General features: G+C 39.9%; 1 protein-coding gene across 1 annotated transcript in view; it reads right to left on the bottom strand.

Moving 5' to 3' along the window:
* Positions 1-25472, bottom strand: part of KIF26B (kinesin family member 26B) — a 288950-nt gene that overhangs the window by 79508 nt on the left and 183970 nt on the right. The gene's annotated exons all lie outside the window — the stretch shown is intronic.

Here is a 25472-nt window from a genome sequence, read left to right as displayed (position 1 = left end):
TGATATTTCAAATCATTATTTTGTTTTGAATAGAAATAAAATTATGCAAAGCAAATATTCTGAGAAATACTGAAATTATTTGGAATTAATTTTAAAAGTGTGTGTTGGTAAAACAACGAGCTTTCCTCTCGCTGATTTTAAAAATACTTTGAAATGTAGTTCATATGATGCATTATATAAACAGTAAGTAATTTTGTAATTAAACACTCTGTACCTTATGAGTATTGTCAACCCAAATTTGTTTGGGGAGGTGAGGATGGGAGGACCACAAACAGACAAAACCCAAACCAAACAAAAAATGATTAAAAAGACATTTGCTATCTTTAACTCAATTGCTAGTACAACTTTTAATCAATTCCATCAGTGTCTGAATAATTCAATTAAATGAATATTGGGAGCTAGAATGACCTGACAGGAAGCAGCTGTCCTGAAATATAGGTATTAATACAAAAAATTACATTAGATAATGAAGTTGTTGCTTTAGTGGAACTAGATCTACTAACTGGGCATGAATTAAACACATACTGAAAGAGTTAAGAAAATCCAAGTAGAAAAAATATTTGTTTTTTAAAACCTTTACATTAGACTCCAGAAAATTGAAGAAAATAAGACTGAGCAGATTGACATCTAGAAAGAGTTCTGGTCACATAATTGTATTCTCTTTCTGAGGTAGTGCAAGAAATATTTTGTAGCGCTAATCTGCACTTCGTTACTGTCTTAAGAGTGGGAGGAGGGAAAGGTTAAAAAAAAAAAAAGGAAAAAAAAAAGGTACCCCCAAAATCCAGCCTAAAAGCCAACACTGTTTTGTGTAGGAAACTCTGAAGCTTCTGTAGGCATACATCACATACTACCCTGACTCTACATCTTCCAGAGACTCTGCAATGGAAAATCAGGAATGTTTTTCAGGTATAAACCTAGAAAAGCATGTAGAAATCTGTATCATAAATTCTTTGCAAATAGTTCCTCCGTAACAATAAAAATGTAGAAGAGGAGTACACAGAACTGCTCTAAAGAAAAACGATGGGTAGATACTTAAAATGGTTTAAAAATATTTGTCAATATTTGTGCACAGACAAACCAAAATATACAAGACAAAATTCTGGCCCACAGACTATCCTTCAGACAGATTAGCTAACCACAGGACCTCGACTTGTTTAAGTCAGTTCATCTCCTGAAGATTAACAGGATCTTTTCAGGCTGGAAGGAAAAGATTTCAGTAGAAGGAATGAACTAAAGTTAGAAAAGGTCAGAGTAACCCCAAAAACTGTGTCTCTCACAACAGAGGAAACTATTAAGAACAACAGTCAAACTCTGGAGAGGAGCATATCTGAGGCTGGGGACTGGGGGCTGGACTTAGCTTTTGAGTCTCCTCCACCTCACATAATATAATTTTGTTTAGAAGGTACCTTAAAGATCATCTAGTTCCCAACCCCTCTGCTCATCCACCACCTTTTTGCTCACAAAGAAAAGTGGTGGCTGGAGACAACCACTGCACAAGGGCTGAATTTTCCCCCACAGGGCTTGAACGCAGACATGAGATTAGGTTAACTCTGCTGACACTCTTGGTGAAGAGAAGGAAGAAAGACTACTCATGACCAGACACTTAAAACACTTTCTGCATCAGCATGGCCAGTAATGTCATTCCCCCAAATGAGGTATCATCCTTACGTTGAGGTTCAGCTACCCTCCATACACTGGGAACTTTACTGTTGAGATACTGGGGACTACAGTAAGGAAAAAGTTTATAAATGACAGGAAGATGAAGCTGGCTTTTCTAGCTCTAACATCCTATGATAAATACTTAAAAAAAAAAAAAACAAACAACTTCGAATTCTCAAGCAGGGAAGTAACTTTAATAATGATAACACCAAGCATTTCCCTTCAATCTGCAGTACTTACTCCTACATAAAGCTATTAAGATAAACACTATAACTGGATTATTTTATTGTTTCTTAGTGTCTGACTGACAGCGTGACCTTAGCAGGATTTTTCTTCTCCAGTCATGGTCCCAAGGGGATGCTTCAAATAATCAAATCCTACCACACTGTGACACCTAATTGTCCACAGGGGTGAAGGAAGAATCCTTCTCCTTTTCCGCAGCCAGTGTTGCTGCACAGTTTGCAACTTAGTTTAAGATGTCCTTTAACTCACCATGCACTGGCCTTTGGTACAGGCATCAGGAGACTGGACTCTATAGACTGCTGACCTAATCTTTGCCAAATGCATGCAGGTGTATGCATGAGTTTGTATGTATCTGTTTGATATCTTTGTATCTCCCCACCTCTGTTCAATGCCTTCAAGAGCAGGATTTCTCCTCCTTCCCTCTTTATTACACATGACTATACAGCTCAGCTCTCTGGATCTTACTATTGTGACTCATTAGGTATATAATATTAATTACTTTGCAAGATACTCTAGTATCTTGAGGAGAAAAGTCTCTGCCCTCAGCATCTGACAATCAATGAATCCAATGCTTAATCAGGCTAAATACTACTCTCTCATGATAAAATCTGTGGAAATATTTTTTATAAAGTGAGGCACTGCTCAACATAGCCTCAAATTTCAAAATTACTCCTTAAATTAATGAGAGAGTAAGTGTTAAGTAGTCCTAGAACTTGCAGGATCTCACCTTCCTTACAGTACCATTCAGGCACACAGGGGAAGCATAAAGGTGCGGAACTGTAACTGCCTGGAAGTGTCCAAACAAGCACCACAACTGATGCACAGGATTGGTGGTATTTCTATTCATCTGCCATAGACAGTCTGAAAAATTTTCTTGCTGTTCTCTGTCAGCACTCTTCATTTCTCACCTGGAAAAGGTCTACTGCTATTTCAATCTTAAGCTTCTTCTGGCCAGAGATGGAAACCTGCCAAAACATGCAGGAGTACTGTGAACAAAGCGTGCTAAAGAGTCTTTTGGGACTACAAACCCATTTTTACACAAGGTCTGAGCAAGGGTGTGAACCTAGATGTCTAGAGGTAGACTATTGCATTAACCTACTGTGCCATTTGTCTGCATTCATAGCAAACTCATGCTGTATTTCATGGACATGGCTTCATTTTCTTCAGCTAGATGGTGATAAAAGAAGTGCTAAAATATTAATTTGTAGAGAAAAAAAAAAAGGAAGTTCTGCATGGAGCCACCTTTTGCACTGACAGAAGATGCATACTCTCCCACTGACACTGCAGGGAACAATCATCAGATGTCAAGGGGGATTTTTAAAAAGCCTTCAGAGACCTAATTAGACTGCCATTGAAGCCAGTGATAAAATTCCTGTTGCCTTTAGAGGAACAGAAACAGAGGTAAGCACTTCTTGTGCTCTGCCAACGCTTCAGCTCTATCACCCATGAGTTATGCCACAGCTCAGACTGTTTTCTCCCAGTCTTTTGGATCTGGTCCATAACCTGGTCCTGTATGTCATCTGTTTTTCCAGTCTGATCTAGAAGAGAAGGCTGAAAGAACACTGAACAAACTGAGAGCAAGGATAAAAACCAACAACAACTGCCACTAAAGATGATTTTTTCAGTGCCTGAGGGGAGGAAAACTATCTGAGAGCTGTGAAGACTTTTAAAATACTACTCTAAAAAATGTGGAGGTTGTTGACTGAGCACTCTGAGTTTAACACCCGTGTTGTGACCAACTGATAAATATATTTATCCAGTGGATTCGTTGCCATGAAATTAAAAAAGAACAGGGTGGGTTTTTGGTTAGTGGGGTTGTTTTTTTTCCCTCAGTCTCAGCCCATGATAAATTCCTTTTTATTTTACTAGCTCCCTCACATTGTATTAACAGAACTTTATGAAGTGTTTGCCAGGCCAAAGGCTAATCTAATTACAAAGACTTTTCTGAATCAGATCCATTTGTTACAGGTTGTTTCAGTGACTTGGCTTCTGTCTGTACATATGTGTGTGTCTACACAAAATAATAAAATCAATGTTCTCTCCCCCCAGCTGTGAGTTTCAACACTTTTTAACACAGTTTTCTCAAAAGGTTCCAACTGTATTTTAAAAAAAAGAAGGGGGAGGGGGGAAAAAAAAACATAAAGGAAAATTTTGAGAGGTCATTTTTTAGCCTGAGTTCATCTGAGATGACTATTTACACTGCAAAATTGCTGTACATAAATACTTTTCTCCCCAGTAAAGTCTTTTAAACTGTCTGTCTTAAGACAGAGATGCAACTTCTTTTTTTCTCCTCACTCACCCTCCATTCTTTGATTCCCAGCTGCTCAAATCATTACTGTTCTGCAACAGAGCCAAATTCACAACTGATGTAGAAGACTGGTTTATACAGAGAAGGACTGTAAGTGCATGCTTAGGTAGTAGAGAGAAAACCCACATGAGTGTAATGTAGCTCTTCAAGGTGTAAAATGTCTGCTGAGGGAGTCAAAAACAGATGTGTGGTTAGGTTCATCATTCTTCTCTTCCAGTGTACAAAACTACATGTGCCGAGTCACATACTAGCCTGCTGTACACACGGGATAGCTGCCTGTCCACTCACGGGGTGCAAGAGCCCCAGAGCCAGTCCATGAAACATGTACTGCTCCAGCTGCACCTCTCTGCCTCCTTGGCGCAGCACTCCTGGCACAGATAGTCAGCACATCAGTCAGCAGGTCAGAAGGAAGGAAGAAGGCTTCACCAGGCTTTAAAACTAGGAAATGCAGTCTTGGCCATAGGGGAGCTTGAGATGATGTTCAGCTGCAGTCTCATATGCATCACACAAGACCCAACAACATTGCTTAAATCTTAAATCCCATTAAAACTGTTTGGCACATCTTTGGTACCGCAACCATATTAAGGTGCTACCAGACCAGTTGTTGATTCCCCTGAAGTGGGGAAAGTTGACAGAATTGCTAAATAGGGGCAAGCCTGGTTTTCTGGGAAGAACACCAACCTTTGAAGGGTTCAGCTATTCACACACGCTGAAAATCCTAACAGACCCAGATACAAGCTACAAAAGACTCATCTTGTCCTGGGTTCAGCAGTAGCAGTCATTTTTCTCCTTCTTCGTAGCTGGTGCAGTGCTGTGGTTTTGATTTTCAGCCTGGGAACAGCACTGATAACACCGATGTTTGTAGTTGCTGCTCAGTAATGTTTAGTCTGACCAAGGACTTTGTGAGCCTCATGCTCTGCCAGGGAGGAGGGGAAGCCAGGAGGAAGCAGAGACAGGACACCTGACCCAAACTAGCCAGAGAGGTATTCCATACCACAGCATGTCACGCCCAGGGTGTAGAACTGGGGGCAGTTACCTGGAAGGTCTAGATCATTGCTTGGTCGAGCTGGGTATCGGCGGGTGGTGAGCGGTTGTATTCTCTTCCCTTGTTATTTCCCTTATCATTATTATCATTGGTGGTAGCAGTAGTGATTTGTGTTATACCTTAGTTACTGAGCTGTTTTTATCTCAACTCGTGGGAGTTACATTCTTTCAATTCTCCTCCCCATCCCTCCGGGATGCACTTAAACCATGACACATCTTCTGAGGTTCTTGAGAATATAGTAGCTATTACCCACTAAACATTTCCCCATCCTCAGCAAGAACTCAGAGGTATTTCACACATCCATGTTGATGGGCCATTTTCTGCTTTGGTATGAGAAAATTTCAGTGAAGCTGTTCAGCCACCAGCCTGCCTGTGTTCCAGCAAAGTAACTTACTACTGCTTCTCCTGTTCAGCCTCTCCTTCTTTCTCTTCCCATCTTTTTCCTCGAGCCCTAATCATTTTGCTGTAAATTTGATGACCAAAAGGGGCAGAAGATAGCAAAGTTGACATTATCAGAAAGTAAACTTGTTACTGGTTGAAGAACATACTGACACTTAGGGAACGGTGCAAGTGAAGAAACTGACAAAGAACCTGCCTTCTACTACATCACCTTTAATAACTTTCATCTTGTTTTTTGTTAAAATATGAACATGAAACCACTCAGCTCAGATATGTGCTGCCAGCCTGTCTGCCTGTCAGCCTTAGACAGCAATCTGGTTTCTGTATTTCTCTGCAGCAGCATGACAAAGTCATTAAGCTGCTGAATCCAATATTCATGCAATACCCACAATGGAAGGGGCTCCCAAAGTAGTGCAGGGTATCTTAAAAATCTCTGTTCCCATTGAACAGCCCCAAATGGGATCACTGTGAAAAGGAACGTCATGAATGAAGATAAGGCTGCAGGAGCACACATCACTCCAAAAACCTTCAGGCAAAAGCAATGGCTGCTGGCAGGGCCACAGGAAGCACAGAAGAGCAGCCCTGCGGCTGTTCAGCTCTTGCAACTGAGAGCAAAAGATGATGCAAACACACAAGGAAGGTCAGGAGCTGGCTGGAGCTCCTCACATCATTCCTTTATGAAATGAAGCACAAAGGGGACTGAGAATGTGATACAGTACCACCCATCTGCAGATTGTCCAGTGTAAAGAAGGGGAAGGAGCAAACTGTCCATCTTGTTTCTGGTAATGTTCAAACTACTACTCATCCAAGCCACAAGGCACATGCATCCAGCCCCAGTGTTCCAGCAAAAAGCCCCATACAGATGTCCTCAGGCATCATTCAGGTAATAGATTTTTAAGGTTTAATTGACTTTGAACTCTATAAATCTAAAAGAGTTTTCTGAGAAGCCACAGCATACACAGAAGAGAAACCAAAATGTTCTGATTAAAGGCCTTCTCCTGTTATCAGAGGATACTGGATTAGTATAAACCACATCAGAGGAAACTAGTTAATCCATGTTCGGTTGATTTGTACACTAGGGAGGCTAAAACATTTTAGCAATCACTATTATTTACAGCAGCTATAACATCCTGTCAATTTAATGACAGAAAATCCAGTGTTACTTTTTTGGCTGAATGATGAGAGTTTTCTTTATTTAATATGTAGACATTTCTAGCTATTTGACTTCTAAACCAATATTATAAATATACTTTGATTTGTGATGTTAACTTCAAGAACATCCATGACACATGAATTAACTGTGCTGATAATCTCCAGAGACTTGCAAATAGGAACATGATGTACCAGCCATGGTAAGTCATTTCAGGAGTACTTTAATTCCACATGACAACAGTTCTCTTGATGGAGGGGTGGGCTCGAAGAGGCCAGGATTTGCCTGGATTACTAGTGTGCATCCTGATACAACAGCTACAGTTATGTTCAATAGAAAAGCATGAAAACTTGTCGTGTCCCACTGTGTGCATAAGACAGAACAGCCTATTCAGCTTTTCATTGCTGTCTGGGTGAACATACTAATGAATAATGAACATGCCTTTAAACATACTTGTTGTTAAAGTGAAAATAGGGTTCTTCATTTATGGTCCCAAAGTTTCCACATTCCAGGTGGGCTGTTTCTGGTCTTTTTCTCCTCGGCACACTGTTTAGACAAAGAAGTGTCTTTCTGCTTCACTAACCTTCACGCTGTACTAAATCCAGGCTTTAACTTTCAGAATACGTGATATATTTCCCCCTTTCTAAATGAATGCCTTGTTCAACACATTGTTGATACAGGCTGAAGAGAGGCATATTATACCATGAGGGACCAGTTTACATACAGCAGTACACTTTTTTTTTATTAATGCAAGTCATCATTTACCTTAACCTCTCTGTGAACAAAACAAGAGGATCAAATTTATATGTAACTGCCTAATGCAGAGATTTTTGTAAGGCTTGTTTATAAAATAGAAATCAGTGTAGAAGTAAAATAAAATTTATAACATATAAATACTTCCTAAAGGTACAATAAAGCTCATAGCATCAGGAGAAATTAAAAGCATTATGGGAGAAATAGTAGCTGATCCCCATATGAGAAGGCAGCAGAGAGAGGTCAGGAAGGGAGGGTAAGGGAGAGCATGTAGCCCCACCCTGGCCCACACAGTGAGCAGCAGTATTAGCTGGGGGGGTGAGAAGAGAATGTGAAGCTTCTGTCTCTGGTAAGTCTGTTAAAATGCTGTTTCTAGCAAGCAATATCTCAAATATCAGCTAATACAGACATCTGATAGTGCAGTAATGGCATCTGGACTAATTACAGTTCTTTTGCATGCCTCTTTTCACATAACCAGAGTGAAACTCTGGTACTTGTCTACTTCTTCTATCTATAAAGGAAATAAGACATGATGAATTAGGTGCAAGTTGCTCAGATTTTAGGTACTAGATCTTTAGCAGATGTAAATAAGTACCGATGGGCAGGGCTGTTCTCACAGAGCTCTGCCCTGATCTACTTGATGTGGCTCAGGGATCGTCCTCGCCTTTTATAACACAGTAAGGTCAGCAGGATGGAAGCGAAGACACAGACCAGTGTAAGAAGAAAATACAGATTCAAAAAACACCAGAAACAGCATGGAAGGCAGCCCTAAATGAATGTGGGAAGATGAAAAAGTGGCAGTAGCAAATATGACATGGATGGACCGTATTCCTGGTAGCAAAGATACAAGGCAATAAAGAATGTGCTGTAGTCAGGAGCTGTATTCTACAGAGTAAGAGTGGTACTGCGGTCCAGAAAACTAGACATAGCTAATAAAAGGGCAGGCTGGAAGAGTTAAATATCAGAGTCATTAATTAACTAAAATTAGATTATAAATCCTTTCGGATCTGTCACCCATTGTGGTAATAATGCCCTGCCTCTTCATTTCACTACAGAGACCATTTCTGCTTATGAGACTGTAAGCAATTAGAATGTGAGCCCTTGTCACCATGAAATACGTCAGAAGACACACAGATCATAAGACCAGAACATCACAAACTGTATACTTGTGGTGCAGCTACTATGAAGTATTTAAGAAATTAAATGGGATATAATATTTTTGGCAGCTGCTGTCAGTTAACAACAGAAATAGGAAAGATAAAAGGCAAAAAAACTAAAGGGCAAGAGAATGCAGTTGCCACAGACAAGATTTCTATATCAGAAATGGAAAGGAAAGAAGATAGTGCCCTATATCACTTCATCAGGAGGCGATTCCTTCTTTTGTTATTGGTATAACAACAAGCAGTCCTCACAGTGAACATTTGGTTCTGTTCTGTTTTCATGTACCCTGGGCCCCCCAAACCTGTTGATCCTGTGAAAACAAGCCTTCTGAGAAAATAAGCAAGGAGTTTAAGAAAAAAGTGACACTTTTTACAGCAGCAGGAACAGATACTGAATTCCAGCTTTGTAGCAGTGCCGCACTGTGGGCCGGCAGCTTTCAGAAAGAGAAGCCTCTAGGTCTGGGGTTTGTAAGCAATTTGCCACACTTGTCATCCTTGCTGCATAAAAGCCTTTCCCGGAGGACATTGTTCTAACAAAATTATCCACTGCAGAGGCCCGCAGTATGCTCATCGTGTCTCAATCAAGGCTGCATAAAGAGGAAAGTCAACCATGCATGTCTATCATTTGGACGATTAGCCTTTCTGACTGCAGACACTATTCTAAAAGGCTAATCCTCAGAAGCACCTACTTGCTCAGTTAGAAATTATTTCTCTTTGTCTATCAGAAGCATATAGCAATGAATGTCCTCTGAGAACAATATTCAGTAGCTTAAAGCAGAATCAATGCAAATATATAAGAAGCATCCTTTTAACCTCCCTACAAACAAATAATAAAGAAAGAATTGGGTATTTATGATATGGGGTAGCTGAAAACAACAAAAGAAAGAAGGTGAGCACAGCACACTGGTCATCATGCACCTCCATTTACATTTTTGATACCACTCCTGTCAGTCTCCATTGCTTAGCCTGTATTCCCTCTGCACCTCAGCAGCTTCATTAACTACAATTTTTAAAGAGGAAAAAGCCCCATATGGTCAAAAGAAAAGGAAGAATTATTTCCAAGGAACTCGACATAATCACAATACACTGCTTTAATCTCTGAACTGTATTCTGTATCTGATTTATATTAACTTATACTTCCTTCTATTATTAGTAAAGGTTTTTAGTGTTTTATCATCTGCTCAAACTCCCTGGTAATTCAAAGGAAAGAAAACCCATTAGCTGCAAGTGAAATCCTTACAGATCCACAAGTACACAACAACATAAAAAATATTGCTTAATCTGCAAGAACGATTTATCAACCACCTTGTGTACTTTTTGCGAAGGCAAAGTTCTGAGCCAGGCAAGGTCTAAGAATTTCCAGTTCATTCTTACTTTCTCCTTCCTTCCTTCTTTTGTGACATTTTTAACATCTACTCAAAAGAAATTCTTCAAAGGGGCCAGATCTGAACCATAATGACAAAGGAATGTCTAGATGGAGCTAGGAGTAACACTGGGTTTTTTTTGAGACTGAACTGAAAGGAAGATTCACTTCTTTCCTTATCTTTAAGATCAGTAAAGCACAGACAAATTGGCATCTTAATGGGGGAAAAAAAGCACAAGCAAAAGCATTTTTGTACTGTGAGGTTGCAACAGTCTTTACTTTCAAGATCAAATAAATATCAGCAAATGCAAATTAATGTCTCCTTTAATATGAAGCTCTTTTTGCCAGTCTATAATCATCCTCCTCCCCTGTACTCTTGAACTTGATGTGGTCTCTGGCAGCTATTTGATTTGTGTCAAATAAAAGGCACCACCGCATGACAGAGGTGGTTTTGTTTGACTTCTGCATGCGCAGGCTGGGATGTGAACGGAAGGCATGATTGTTGGGACAGCCTGCCCAATGTGCATAAATAAAAACGTATATTTTATTTTATTTTATTTTATTTTATTTTATTTTATTTTATTTTATTTTTATTTTATTTTAAAATTAAGTTAATTAAAAACTACAGAATATGTCACACTGACAATTCTGTTCTCTAAACAGACGAAGTACTGCATGAACTGTATCTAGATCAGTTTACTTATTAACATACCTCAACTCTATTTCATTAGGTGCATTTCAAAAGGGCAAGAGGATTTTTTAGTGTCTGTGCCTGTTTAATCTTAGGCTCTCAGTCAAGACTGCTAATTCACATACTGGTTTTCCTGATATATTTGTCTATTCACTGAGACCACCAACAGCCTTCCCTCCACTAGTCTGAATCTTCACTGTCTGGATTTTGAAAATATCAGGTCCAAAACATCTCCTTTTAAGAAAGTATCTCTTCATTCTCCTTCCATTTTGGGATATAATACAAACTGTCAAACAGGCTCCCATTGTCTCTTTTAAAAATTGACTTCTCCAGCATAACATCTCCCTGAGAATCCAAGGAACAGAATTCCTGCACATTTCCACACAGGAAAAGGCAGTTGCCACAGGGCCCCCTGCCACTGTGGGGGAACCGCTGTCCTACGTAATCCTTCAACTCCAGTTACCGCACATGCTGCTGTTCTGCGTGGTGTTACTGGGTGGGTTCAAGGACAGATCTGCAAACATCCCCCTAGGCTTATACAGCCAGGCTAAAGTAAGGTACAATTTACCTTTCCATTCTTAAAATCCCAGCAGCAAGAACACACAGTGTTCATGAAACAACCATTTTAATTCAGTATTTGTCTGCTGCTTGTGAAAGTCATAGCTGAATTTGGTTCAAATTCAGTCATTCTGACAGAGCCTTACATCCTTCTGCCTTCCGTTCAGAAGCCTGTTTTAATATCTAGTTCTAAAGAAATTTACTTCAGATGGTAACATTCATATGAAAAATAGTTCAGCTTCTGATTCAGATCTTAGTTATTGTGCTTCCACAATTTGCTAAAACATAGCTCGCTATGAGATATGAAAGGCCAGTCTCTAGAAAGTATCAAAATCAATTACCAACCTTTAACTATTCACAGTTTGAGCTTCTTTACCAGCTAGACTTTGAACAACCATTACAGATTTGGACTTGAATCATTCACTTCAAAACAAGTAAGCATGCTGCAACATAAGGCTGTGTGCATCTTGTCTCAGTCAGAAGGAAACTGCTAATACTCCTCAAAGGAGTTGATCAAGGGGTATGGGTGGGCAGCAGTATTGTAGGATTAAGGTGCTGGGAACAAGGGAGGGAGAAAGTATGTTGTCACAGGTTTGCTGTATCTGCCTTGTCAGGTCATTTGATTCTGCACTAAACAATGGACATGTTTACTTAGTAGTGTAAAAGATTACCAAGGGGGCCAGAGAATTTAGTGAATACTCTTCTATCTCACCGTAGTAAAAGAACCTATAGGAAAAGAAGAATTGGACTATCAGGAAGCAATTTAAACAGAAGCAGAAGAATGATAAAAGGAGCTTTGTCCAGAGACTGGTATTTTAGACTCACTTGCTAGCTTGAACATATCTTCTCTATCCATATTTCTATATGCTCTAGGACTACCTAGTAGGAGAGACATATTGATATAAATAGTTGTATAACACGCACCAGCACAAAAAAAAAAAAAACACAACCACCGATTGAGATGCAAAAGGCTTCCTATGAAAACTCTTAGAACCTAGGAGGTGTTTCCAGATCTTACAAACCTTTCTTGAAAACACGGGGGAGAAGGGGGAGAGTAAACTCAGGGCAGGCAACAACCTTGTGTGTCCTCTCTCCAGGCAGTAACTGGGAACTCTGTAAGAAAATATTAACAGCCAGCCTCTGTACTACTGTTTGCAGATCTGCTTGGTCCCCATACCAAATCTCCACAGTTTAGCCCTGAGAGACAATGGATGCCAATAATGTCTTAAAACAAGAACTGTCTCATTAATTTTATTTTGTGATTATTGCCTGAGAATTTAGTGAAGGGACACCCAGATATATCCTAAGAGCTTTTTCAATTTTTATACTCTAGTTTTTGATGAGTTTCCTTTTTCCCCTTTGTCTCCCTTCAGATGGAACAAAAAAAAAGCAAATCGATGCATATGCAAATCACATCAGGAAAACAAACAAAAACAAACAAACAAAACAAGCCAAACAAAAAAAAACCTTGCTAAATGAGAAGAAATGTTGATATTTAAGATCCTGGGCTCAGACTGGAACAGCATAGGTAGAAGGATCATGGGTTCAAGAGAGAGGCCACCTGAGGGTGCAGTGATGGCAAGAGGAGCATCCCACAAATGGAGGTGCAGCCTCAAAACTGGGATAAACAAGAGGCATTGGTGGCAGTTAGAGACAGTAAGATACTATCATGGTTTAAGCCCAGTCAGCAGCCCAGAACCATGCAGCCGCTCGCTCACTCCCCCCACTTCGGGAGAGATAGGGAGGGGAATCAAAAGAATGTAACTCCCACAGGTTGCGATAAGAGCAGCCCAGTAACTAAGGTATAACACAAACCACCACTGCTACCACCAATGATAATAATGATAAGGGAAATAACAAGGGAAGAGAATACAACCAGTCACCACCCACCGACCGATACCCAGCCTGACCCAAGCAGTGATCTAGCCCTTTCAGGTAGCTGCCCCCAGTTCTACACCCTGGGCATGGCGTGCTGTGGTATGGAATACCTCTCTGGCTAGTTTGGGTCAGGTGTCCTGTCTCTGCTTCCTCCTGGCTTCCCCTGCCCTCTGACAGAGCATGAGACTCAGAAAGTCCTTGATCAGGGTAAACATTACTGGGCAGCAACTGAAAACATCGGTGTTATCAGTGCTGTTCCCAGGCTGAAAGTCAAAACCACAGCACTGCACCAGCTACTAAGAAGGAGAAAAATGACTGCTGCTGCTGAACCCAGGACAGATATACATCAGAGTCATGGATAGGTAAATAGAAAACATTTGTGAATAATTTCTGGGGAGGAAACAAAAGTAAAATAATCTGGATTTGGATTGATAGGCTTAATAGCATGACAGTAGTTAATAGTTATTATGGGTAATGAGTATCATGGATACTCAAAAGATAGTTTTTTGGCAGGTTCTGTAAAAATGCCTATGAGCACTGAAAGTTTAATCTTGGACTCATCCACATGAATTCATGTGCTCAGAGTGCTTCAGTCATGCAGTTCACAAAATAAAAATGCTCCATGCACTGCTTTTGCCAAGAGTAAGCACAGGTAAATGGAGTCTGCCCACTTCTCAGTGTAGTTCACCTACTTTCACTGCTTTGCTGAAGCACTGAAAAGCTGGTGAATTCACCTACAGCTGTGTTCATCCCTGATGCTCTAATTTACAGCATTTACAATAGTGGAGGTGCAAGCTGAAAGATTAAGAGTGACCAGCCAACAGTGTACCACTCTATTTCAAAAGTTAATCATCAAACTGTGCTGAACACTTACAATACTGATGGCATGCACAGAAAGTTCAGGATTGGTGTGCAGCCAATATATTCTTCTCTTTGTGTTTCATACCCCTGCCAAGTTCTCTCTTATCCCTTCCCGTCCAATTGGCTTTCTTCTTCTTTTATTACTGAAGAAAGCACTGTTTAAGCAACAGCTTTTTCTACCCTTTTAACCTGACAAATTAAGAAGAATTTTCCTTTGGCAACCGACTGTGATGAACTATTCTGTACACTATATTGAATTCCTTAGTAATAAATATATTACATGGAGAAGCTTTTTTGACTACTAAAACCACGTTAAAAGCAGGATGATATATGATTTACCATCTTCAACACTGAGCTCCCATATTGCTAGTTTCACAATTGATATTGCTTTCCAGAAAAACAGTGGAGTAATAGTTGTGCTGCAGTTCTTTGCTAACCTTCTGCTGCCCTGTATCGGGCATTCAATCAAATGGGCTTCCTTTGATAGCCTTATCTCTCAGTGGGCCAGTGCTGCTTGGATGGAGCTGTGTGAAATGTCTGCACATTGCACTAGCTCCAATACCTATTTCACTGAGAGCAGAATTTGAGTGTCCTGAAAACTGCTTAGCAAATAAGACTTGAAATCAAAGTGACAGCAGTCCCATGCCCTAAGTAAGGCACATTTTGGTACCCAGCAGGGGACCAAAGAGTAGTTCTGAGTCATTATTTTAATTCTGTTGAAAAGAACCATGCAGAGGCCCCAGATCAGGTAGTGCCCTGCCAGGTCAGCGAATGAAAGACAGAGGCTGTGCAAGAAAGGATGGGGGGGGAGCAGAGTCATCCAGTGCCACAGAACCAGATACTTGCATTTCCTTTTGCCCAGCCTGCCTATCACACCTCAAGAGACTCAAGGATGCTGGTGATTTCATGCCACTGCAATAAGGAAAGAGCTTACAAACCTCCAGGGAACAGTTTGCATCAATTTGTCCTGAAGCGTGAATATTTGACACTTGTAATGTCATGTCTGCCTTTATACTGTGGGCTGGGAGTGGGAGGAGAAAACAGTAAGAGGTTTATGTAGAGGAAGGCTAATAATCAGAATACTCTTCTAATTCAGCATTATTAATCCCTACTGAATTAGATGGATCAGCAAAGATATTTCATTTCTTTGGAGATAAAAAAGAACATTCTGAAATCCTGAAGAAATACAGTGCCTATTAGTGCCTATGTAAAAGCTATGAAATAATGCTCACAGAGATAAGATGAAGAATAAGAAAATAATAAAGGCAAAACAGCAACGGCAAATTTCCCGCTATGTGCTGCTCTGCAATTAACTGTTTGAAGCAATTCCCGATCCCCTTAATCTCAAGAACTCTGCTTATCTGCCCATCCAGTTATTTTTAATTTGTACTTCTATTATTACTGCTGCATTATTAATACACCCTGATAAGATAGGAAATAGCTTGGTGATGTTCTGTTTCAGCAATGCCTTGCACAGCGTAATAGTCTTTATGATGAATAACTCCTTCCCATCTGAGGAGATTCATGATTCCCACCGCTCACAGAATACGAGGCCCTGGGGGAATCCTCTGCATTGCTATTCCATTTCCCAAAAGCAGCCTGGGCCTCCTTGTGTTTATCACATCTGCACACGCTGTTATCAATCAGGGTGCATGCTGCCTCCTGTGTGGCCGGCCAATTGGCATCCCGGGTGCCTCTGTCAGATCTCGTGCCAGCACATACCTTAGCACTGCTCCTCATAGCTGACAAAAACTCAGTGGTTAAGGTATTTTCTTGGGGGCAGATGGGGAATAGAGGGCAGCTTTTCTAGCCACACTGCTTCCAGAATCTGGGCCTAGAAGCTGCAGTCAAGCTAGTCAAGAATATATTTCTATTGCAAATCAAGATTTGCATTTGAATAAACCTCCAGCAATACTGAATGGTGGGAAGAAGGGGCTAAAACATTAAAGCAAAGATAATTACATTCACACCATACAGTTTGAAATACATATGTCATATTTTCTGTGGGAAAAGGGGGCAGGGAAGAAAGGGAAGAAAGGATCAACAGTTTTTAAGTTTTCCCATGTCTATGCTTCTGTAATGGAGTATGTGATGTTGTAAACATTATTGCATAACTTTCCTGCTGGCATTTTAAGAAACACCACATTTTGACACCGTATCTTTTTCTAACTAAGCATCTCCTTCAGTACAAACACAGTAAATTGAGAGAATTCTGGAAAAATCCAGCAGCAACTGATACGGTTGAGAGCAACTGGTATCTGCAGAAGTGCAACAGAGCCTCACAAGTACCTAGAGAATTTAATGTAAAATATTGCTGTTTGTATCAGCATTTTCAATCACCTCATTGGATAGAAAAGATCCTGCAATGTATAAGAGGACTGAGCTATTCAAGAAGAATAATATTATTCTTGATAAAAATTCATGAGAGGTTACTGGGAATATCTTAAGGGAATGTTGAGTTCTCTCTCTGAAAAAAAAAAATTAAAAAATCTGCTATTTTATAAATAAAAGCAAGTCTATAGCTAGTTTGCCTCCCAATTTTTTCAGATAACTTGCTCAGGACCTCCATATATAGCTTTTTCCTATGCATTTCCACTGTACTTGTGGAGAGGGGGAGATGAATACACCTATACACATATATATGTGCCTATATGTGTTTCTAGATACAAATGTACACACCGTATGTATTGCGTGAATTACACATATACCTATACATATGCATACTGTCGCAGTTACATCCACTCCACTTCTCACTTCTAAGGGTCACAGGAGAGGTTTTGAGGGTCACAGGCCTTAAAAATGTATTAACCTACCTCCTGATTTTTTAAGATCAAACAGGTCTATGATTTAAAACTTTGGTTTTACCTTTACTATATAGAAACATTCCTTTATAAAGAAAAATAGGAATATTCAAGTATTGCTTTTCATACCTAGAATTTCATATCTCACTATCCAATGAAAGATTTTTGAACTGCTAATCTCTTTTGCAACGCTAAAGAAGAAAAAGGTTTTATATATCTGGAAAACTAATGGTATTTGAAATCTTTCCAAACACCAAGCCACAGTGCTACCTTTCTGGGAAGGAGTCCTCTCTGGAAGCAATTCACAGATCATGTTGCAGAGCAATGACTATCTGGGCATCTGAAGGCCAGAGTTTCTAATCTAATAGATATGCACATTGTGATCAGTTTTACAGATTCATCCTAGCAGAAGTACAGCTGAACATCTCCACTCTTTAAATCGATAAAAATCAGCTCAACTTTCCTTTGTTTTGCATAAGGCCAAATGTGCAAAAGCCTACCTGGTCCTTTCCTTGAAGGTCGGGCTGCTTTATGCAACCTGCTCAGTTGCATGCAGGTCTGCTCAACCAGACCTGCACGCCATGTAGTGAACCTCCAATGTTTCTCAGACTGGAAAGCAGAGGATGCAGACTTCCATCTGAAGGAGAGATGCAAGTATCTAGAACTTTCTGCAAGCACGTTATTAATGTATCTCCCAGTAGCTGGTTTTCTAGTCAAGTTAAAGGTTCAGAGCAGAGCACAAGAAGAGACTGTGCTCCTATTCAGGAAGAGATTAATTTCACCTTGCTTGAGCTAAATATTTCATTCTAAGACAGCTGTATAGGTTGCCCCTGTAATCAACTGAAAAAGAAAGGAATATCTGGTAGGCAAGTCATCCCATCCTAATACAGGTAACACTTCTCTCCCATTCCTCCATGGGAGGAATTCATATGACCAGCCTAGATCAGAAGGATAGTAATCAGTTCACTTAAGGTAGCCTAACATGAATCACAGCCTAAGGGAATGCAATAATGGTGGCACTGAAAAGTGAAGAAAAAGACAGGGAGATAATGGCATGAGCATGGGGATACAAGCTTTTGTGCTTCATAAAAGCAAAAAAAAATGGATAAATGTCTACAGAGAGATATTTCCAAAAATGGGTTTGATTCCTAGAGGAACAGGCAAAAAAGGGAGAGACAGTGAATAAGAAGAGGTATTATCTAATGGTACTCTCAGTATTAAAATACATTTCACCTTAGGCTCTTCCTCAGCTGAGCTTGTTATCTATTTAAGTCAATGTTGTACCAGAGAAATGAGGTAAACCCCAGACCTTTAGGATAATGGAAAGCAGAATAACCTTGCGCTGAATCAAGAGGCTCAGCCAAATCATTAGTCCGTGATGTTACAGCAGTGCTATAGTGGAGCCTCCTGCAGTGTCACCATCCCACCTGCACCACTGAGCACTGCTCTTGGACACATGCTGAGAGGAGTCAAACACAAAAGGAAGAGGCTGGGAGGAGAAAAGCTTGAGGAAGTTTTAAAGAAAAAAATATATATAGCAAGGTCTACAGAGAGTGCTTAAAGTACAGTGCCTGCACTTTGCATGAGATCTCAGAAAATTTACCATGTCCCAGGTTTTGCAAACTATTCAGCATTTAAATTCCTTCCTCAGCACTGTCTGAGAAACAGCTTTGTAATTTTCAGTTTCTTTCTTCTTGACTTTCCTGATTTATATTAACCTCTTCTTCATGGATTTAAAAATGAATTAATCGGGTGAGAGGTGTGGAGGAGAGGGCGGGGAAGAAGGGGACGTTTCGAAAAGTACTAGAGTCTTAGAAATGAAGTGGAAGTGATTAACTAGAACTATCATGATGCCCCAAAATATCAACCAGCAGCATCCGCTTGCCATGAGCTCCTCTCTCTGGAGTCTGCTCCTTGCCAACTGCATTTAGGAATACCATTATCAGGAATGACAGCTTGTCAAGCCAGGAACTATGAAACAACTTTCTATGCTTTGAATAGCTTGCAGGTGGGCCAAAATGGACCCACTGCCCTTAAACTGGCTCATTAACAGGTATGGGCAAGACCTAATTTTCCCCTCCTAAAGAGGCTGGTTAGGTTATATGGCAGAAATGCTATTAATTTCACTTTTTTTAAATGCATGTTGAGGTATTAAAACTCCTCCCAGAAAAGCCCTCCTAGCAGGAACCAAGCCAAAGAGCATGAAAGCTTCTCCGCCACATCCGAACAGTACATTTGGGGAGGAAAATCCCAGTTCTGAGCAACTGTATCTGGAGGGCAAAAGGCCACCTGGATTTCATTCCAAGTGGAACTAACTATTTAATTTGTACAACAATCATGTTGACAACAATCATGTTGACAGCAAAGATGAACACATACGTCTCCTTTAAATGCCTCAAGGGCTCATCTTTTTTTTCTTTTTATTCTCCCCATTTCAGTAACCATGGTAACTTTGGGCAAAACCAGCTTTCACCTTAGAAATTGTTTTCTGTGACAAAGGATTTAAAAACGCATTTTTCATCTAACTTAACATTTTCTCCTATACACCTGAGTGATGGAAAGAGAGCCTCTGCTTTACAAAGGAAAGAGAACCTCTTCTGATTCTTCCTGTAAAGCCTTCAAGACGGATGGCAGCAAAGTGAAATAGAGAACATATTTTGTAAGTTGTGCTTGGTTTTTTGCTGACCTTAACACAGGCTTTCATAAACACCTGCTTGATGTATACCATAGTGTTGCCAAAAAATCCTCACATCCACCAATCACCTAGACAGAATGCAAACGCTGATAGTAGAAGAGGAGGTTTCCTGTATCTTTTGGACTTAATCAAGAAGTTATTCCCTTCAAATCATGTTTACAAATCACATAAGTCTAAGAATGTCTCTTTACTTTCCACCAATACAAAGAGTTGAAACTGATATTGAAAACATCTATTGACAAAGACTATTCAAATCATGATTTGTACAGACTATAGCCAAATAGAATGTTTATATATAATAGCACACGTATTATGCTATTATAGCTTGGATTAAAGCATGTCAAGGTTAGTGCTAAAATTGTTGCCTTAAGTAGTGAAAAGCCCGACAAACTATTTTTAAGACAGTGGATAGCTGAAATACTAGCCATTTGCGAACCCAAAGCATCGGCACACACTTCTGTCCCTGCCAAAAGACCATTCTGAACCTGCTCAGAAACCTGAACTTAATGGGCAGTGGGGTTTTCTTCACTGTTACTTTTGGCAGGGGTACATAGAAACAAGAAATAGCACATGTAGAGAAGCAGGGGCAGAAAGAGCAAGCAGGGTGAAGACAAACTTGGACAAAATTTGGTACTGTAGAACTAAGAAATGTCCTTAAACTAAGGAAGAAATGAGACACTAAAGTCCTAGATGAAAAGACCTGGTTAAGTAAGAAGGAAAATTGTCTTTGGTTGCTTCTCTCCATTGGCGTTCAGGATTTTGTGTTTCCTTGTAAAAGAACTAAATTGCACTAACAATATCTGGTCATAATACATGCTTTAGTGGTGGACTTGGCAGTTAACAGCTGGACTTGGCAATCTTTTCCAACCTAAACAAGTTTATGGTCCATTCTTTTCACAATCTCTTTCCCTGTGCAAAAAGTTTGCAAAGCACTGTGTCTTGACTAGCCACCTGGATCAAAGGGACATTAGCATGTTAGATGATCAATATACAAAGTGGGATGGTATGACATTAAAACTATCTTTTAAAATTTAACAATACTACCATTGTCTTTTTTAGGCCAAAGCTGTCAGATACTGCCCATTAATCATCAGTGATATTCTGCCTCTGTGGTCCTCCTGCCTCCAAAGAGGCAAGGAGTATCATACTTCTCCCCACACAAATGTGTTCTCCTTCGTTAAGCAATATACTCGCCAGCTATCCTTTTTGGTGCAAACCTTCAGTGGGGCTCAGGGAAGTGGCTGCCAATCCCAGTGACATTCACAAGGGTCAAATGAATGACATAGTTGAGTGCCTCTAAAAATCCTCCATTGTTTTGGTGGTGGCACTTCCAAGTTAAAATATTTCTGATGATTCCAGATACAGTTCTATACGAATCCATGTGAGGAAAAGGTAAACTGCAGACTAATGTAAAGTGAACAGTAGATTTTAGGCTTCTTTCAATCAGTATTACTCTTTAATGGAAGATTAAATCCTTACAGCCAGGCATTGAAAACTACTTTTAACCAAACCTTCTTTAGTATGTGACACAAATCCTTAGAAGAAAGGTGTATGACTCAGGAATGTCTATCACACTGCTAATCTCCTACTGGCATTTTGCTGGCATTCCTAGCATTTGGCCGTGGCTTGGCTCCCATATGCACCTCTGACCAGGCAGGTTCCATGCTCAGCCCTTGCTGGTCCTGCATCTCTCACTCATTTACCACTCTCAAAAAAGCCTCTCTTGTGCTGCTTCCTACCCTGCCCTACACACTTGGAAAGGGCTCCTCAGAAGCATCTGCAGTGTGACCTATTACGTCCCCTTCAAAGATTTTAATAATCTCCTCTTCTACGACACCTACCAAAGCTTGACAAGGGGTATCTAATATTAGACTTCTGATGGGTTGAGGACAGCGCTATCAAGATGACCGAGAATACCTCATTGTTTCTTCTTGCTTCCCGTCTGTCTGGTCTTCCTCCCTACCCTGAGATCGTAAGTGTCCTAGTACAGAAACAGGGTCCTTTTATCTGAATCTATACATAATTTAGTAACATGGGGCTAGGCTTTGGAAACAGGAGTCCTACTGCTACAGAAAAATAAAAAGTAAACACAGTGTAACAAATTACAGTCCATATTGCTAACAGGTTGAAATAACTACCCAAAGAAGGTTCAGTGATGACTTATTTCTCCCCAGTAGAAACCTTTTGCATAGGGATGATTCTAAAGCATAAATGCTGCTATTTGATTTTGAGCTGAACAAGTACCAACAAACAACAATTCACACACAAAAAAAATAAACAAGGTAAAGTAAACAAATCTCTTCCCAAACATAACAAATACCTTTCAGTGACAGTTTGCAAGACTACACACAGAGAAATAATAAATGAAAGCACAGAGACAAAATCCATTCATCCTAAACCCTGTGCCACCTGAAAGCAACCTATTTATCAAGGCTGTCAGAAAATTTTTCATTCAAGCTGTTTTTCATCTGTCACGTGGGATTTAACAAAACAATGTCTTTCACAGAAAGAACATTTCAGATTTTCATCAGAAGTATTGGTTTAGTTTTGGTTTTGTTTGACAGAAAACGGAAGTAGAGGGGCAGGAAGAAGGAGGGAAGCAAACTGGGGAGGAAATCTAAGCACACCTTACTAGAATGCCTTTACAGTAGTTAATCTGAGTGCAAGCATGGACTGATTATTTTTTTCTGCATGGAAAGCCTTTTGCTTTGTTTCTTGGTTCATTATCAGAAAGGACAAAACAGTTTCAAGAAACAGTTTTCAGAATATAATGGGACTTGGGGAAACTGCGTGTACAGTCATTCCAGGCAGTCTCAGTCTCTCCATATGTAAACCCAGCAAAAGCAATCTGCCACTCAGAATATGATGATTCAAAGACAGCAGAGAGAGCAGGAAAAGCGATTGTCAAGATGTGGCATTTTATGGGGCACAACTGTCGCTGAAACCAAAAGAAAACTGCTCTCAAGAAGCAACTGTGGGCATACCCCACTATCACCTGGGATCAGTTCCCTCTTGCCAGCAAATGCAGACCCAAAGCACATATGGATGTTATGACCCGTCTATGAAGCTGAACTTTAACTTCCAAATAACACTTCTTCCAAATTCCAGGCTGGTACATTTGACTTGCAAGGCTTTCTGTAAGTAAAGGTCTGCAGCATGCAACCTGAATAATACTCTTAATCAGTTTACACTCTTCAGTTGTACTATACACATGCTGAGCTGCTAATTAACTTTTAAATATGTTGTTGATAGGCAGTTCTTCCTAGTTTGACTCACAACAGTTATATGCCTGTACATGACATCAGAGAAACTCTACAATTTTAAATAAATCAGTCCTCAATTTTGCAATGAGAAGTAGAATCTTTGCAATTTCTAGAAGTGAAAATGTAAAACGGCAACTGTTTGGTGACAAGTTCATTTTAGAAAACTGAAATGAAATTTAACCTCAAAGTCTAAGCTTTGAAGTACCTGACTTCTTACCCTGCAGCATCTCAGATGCCCATCTACCTTGGCAAACTGACAGCTCTCAAGCTAACATCAAGGCAGCAACACACACCATCTGTGCCAGGGCTCCCAACCCTATAGCAAAGAGCCTGTTTTCCTGGAAGCTCGTCTTGTGTGCAGCTATCCCCAGGAGTCTCAGAAATCCAGAATCCTTGGCAACAGTCAGCCTTCCAGGTCTGATGAAGCAGACTTTCCAGTAACAATCTGTCATGCTAGAAATTGCCCAGCCCACTCAAGCCCAAAGTGTTTTAAACAGTTTTATCACACTGGAGTTGATGGTAAACTGCTATTTAAAAACAAATCGAAAAAAACTCTCAGTGACTGAAAGTAATGTTTAGCTTCCCTGAACCTCATTTCTCCACACAGGTCCACATGTTATAAATTTATACCCTTACAGAAAACACTATATGAGACAAAATGTTGAGAAAAGTAAGTTTTTAGCATGCTCCTATCAAAACATATGCCAACCAAATGGAACAGAACATGCATAAATAACAACAATAAAAATTAAAAGCAAACAAGCTGGAAATTCCATTACCTCACTTGGAGTTTTCCAAGTCTGATAAATAAATTACATTGTTATCCCACAGTTATTTATTTATTATGCCTCACACCTATTTCTGACATATTAAAATGAAAAATTGCACTACAGAGGTAAACTGATGGGAAACTTTGATGAAAAAAGTACACAAGCTTCAGGTCATAATTATAGGGTGACTGCTAGAAGAAACCAAAGAGATGAAAAATTAAACTGAATTCCAGAAACCGCAGGTTAGACATATTTTTGCTAATGGAAATGTGGGAAAGAAAAAAAAAAAGAATTTTCTTTATTTTGACCCTATGAATTAACCTAATTTGGTTTACTACTTTAGAGAAGCACGTGTGAAAACAATTTTTTAATACATCTTAGCTATTTCTCATATACTCCGATAGCTATAGGATGCTATGTCTAAACTGAAAAGAAATACCTTCCTTCACTGACTGAACTGCAAAATTTCAGCTGGTAAGTCTGGAGCCTGTTCTGGTACAGGATGCCAATGAAGAAGCAAATCACAGGTCTGTTTGGGCATACTGTAAAACTGTCTCCCAAACCCTATCCACTGGAAACCACTTAATGGAGGAGTAAGAAAGGTTCAGATAAAGTTTGCAGTGTCTTGACAGAACTGTTTGTGTCCCTGTGTGTGTAGATGCTTCTTTTGGGAAGGGTGAAAACCAATAGTCAGGAAAAGTGCTCACACAGTTCAACAAGGGTAATTGGTCCCTTGTTTTCATGAACACAACCTTCATTATTTCTCAATGGAATTTTAATTTTTATTCAGAGATAACCTGTCCAAAGCACAGAAAAGTAAGAATCCTGAGAGGATGGCTTTTATTGCAAATGTTTTCCATAGCAGCTTCTTACAACAAACAGGTCGAAGTTTACTCTTCCTCCCACTGAAGTCAGAGCATGTGCCACTACTAACTTCTGTAAGATCATGACAGATTTCTACATTTCTTCCCACCTACCAGGGCAAAGGAATAGCAGAAACCCCTGTGTTGAGGGAATCCCTTTCCAAACAGGCATTAAACCATCCATGAAAGTAGCACCATTGTTCTTTGAAAAAAAATATCTGGAACCGCACAATATAAGAAAATGAGTATCCAAAATCAGCAATGAAAACTCTGAAGCCCATCCTATGCTCAGCATCCTAGATCATACATTACAATTTTTCTTCTAAATACAAAGATTTTCACCAAATTCATTGTCACAGCTTAGTATTCAATGAATATGAAAATGCCATGTACACAGATGCTTGCATAAGAAACTACCTTGATTAAAGCAAACTGCTCTCCTCAGCAACAATCAGTATGTATTCCCAGATGTAATATGCCAGGCTCTCCATTTGTGACACGGAAAAGGAAGAGCCACTTAGACAAACAAAAAAGCAACAGCAAACTATATAGCCACCTCCTCTATCACCTCAACCACTTTCTATGGTAACTATGAACATAACCAGCATTTTAAGAGGATATGACTGTGGAAATGGGAGGAAATAACATGACAGAAGGAAAAAGGCACAATTCATCATTATCAGTATAGGCTTTGTTCAGGTACATGGCCCAGACTTGTCCTGGCTTTTACTGGAAGAAAGCCAAGAAACATGAGCTAGAAGCGAATTAGAGCAAGTCTACCCAAGACACCAGTCTGGACAGCAAAGGGATCGGGAACCCAGAATATGCCACAGCAAGCAACAGGTATGCAGTTTAAAAAAGCCACAAAAACCAACCGCTCTAGAAACCCTAGCAGAATGGATATTATCACTGTCTAGTAGCGCTGTGCAGGTGCATTGAGTACCGTGGGCCCTGAAGTGTATTACTGCTGCACAATTAGGTCTGGCTTTGCTCAAGTCAACCTCAACTTTAT

The sequence above is a fragment of the Pezoporus occidentalis genome, unplaced genomic scaffold (genome assembly GCF_034315485.1).
Source record: "Pezoporus occidentalis ecotype Australia unplaced genomic scaffold, CSIRO_AGI_Poc_V1 ctg34, whole genome shotgun sequence".
NCBI lineage: Eukaryota > Metazoa > Chordata > Aves > Psittaciformes > Psittacidae > Pezoporus > Pezoporus occidentalis.
Note: the sequence above shows the minus strand (reverse complement) of the source record. Positions and strands in the feature narration are given on the sequence as shown.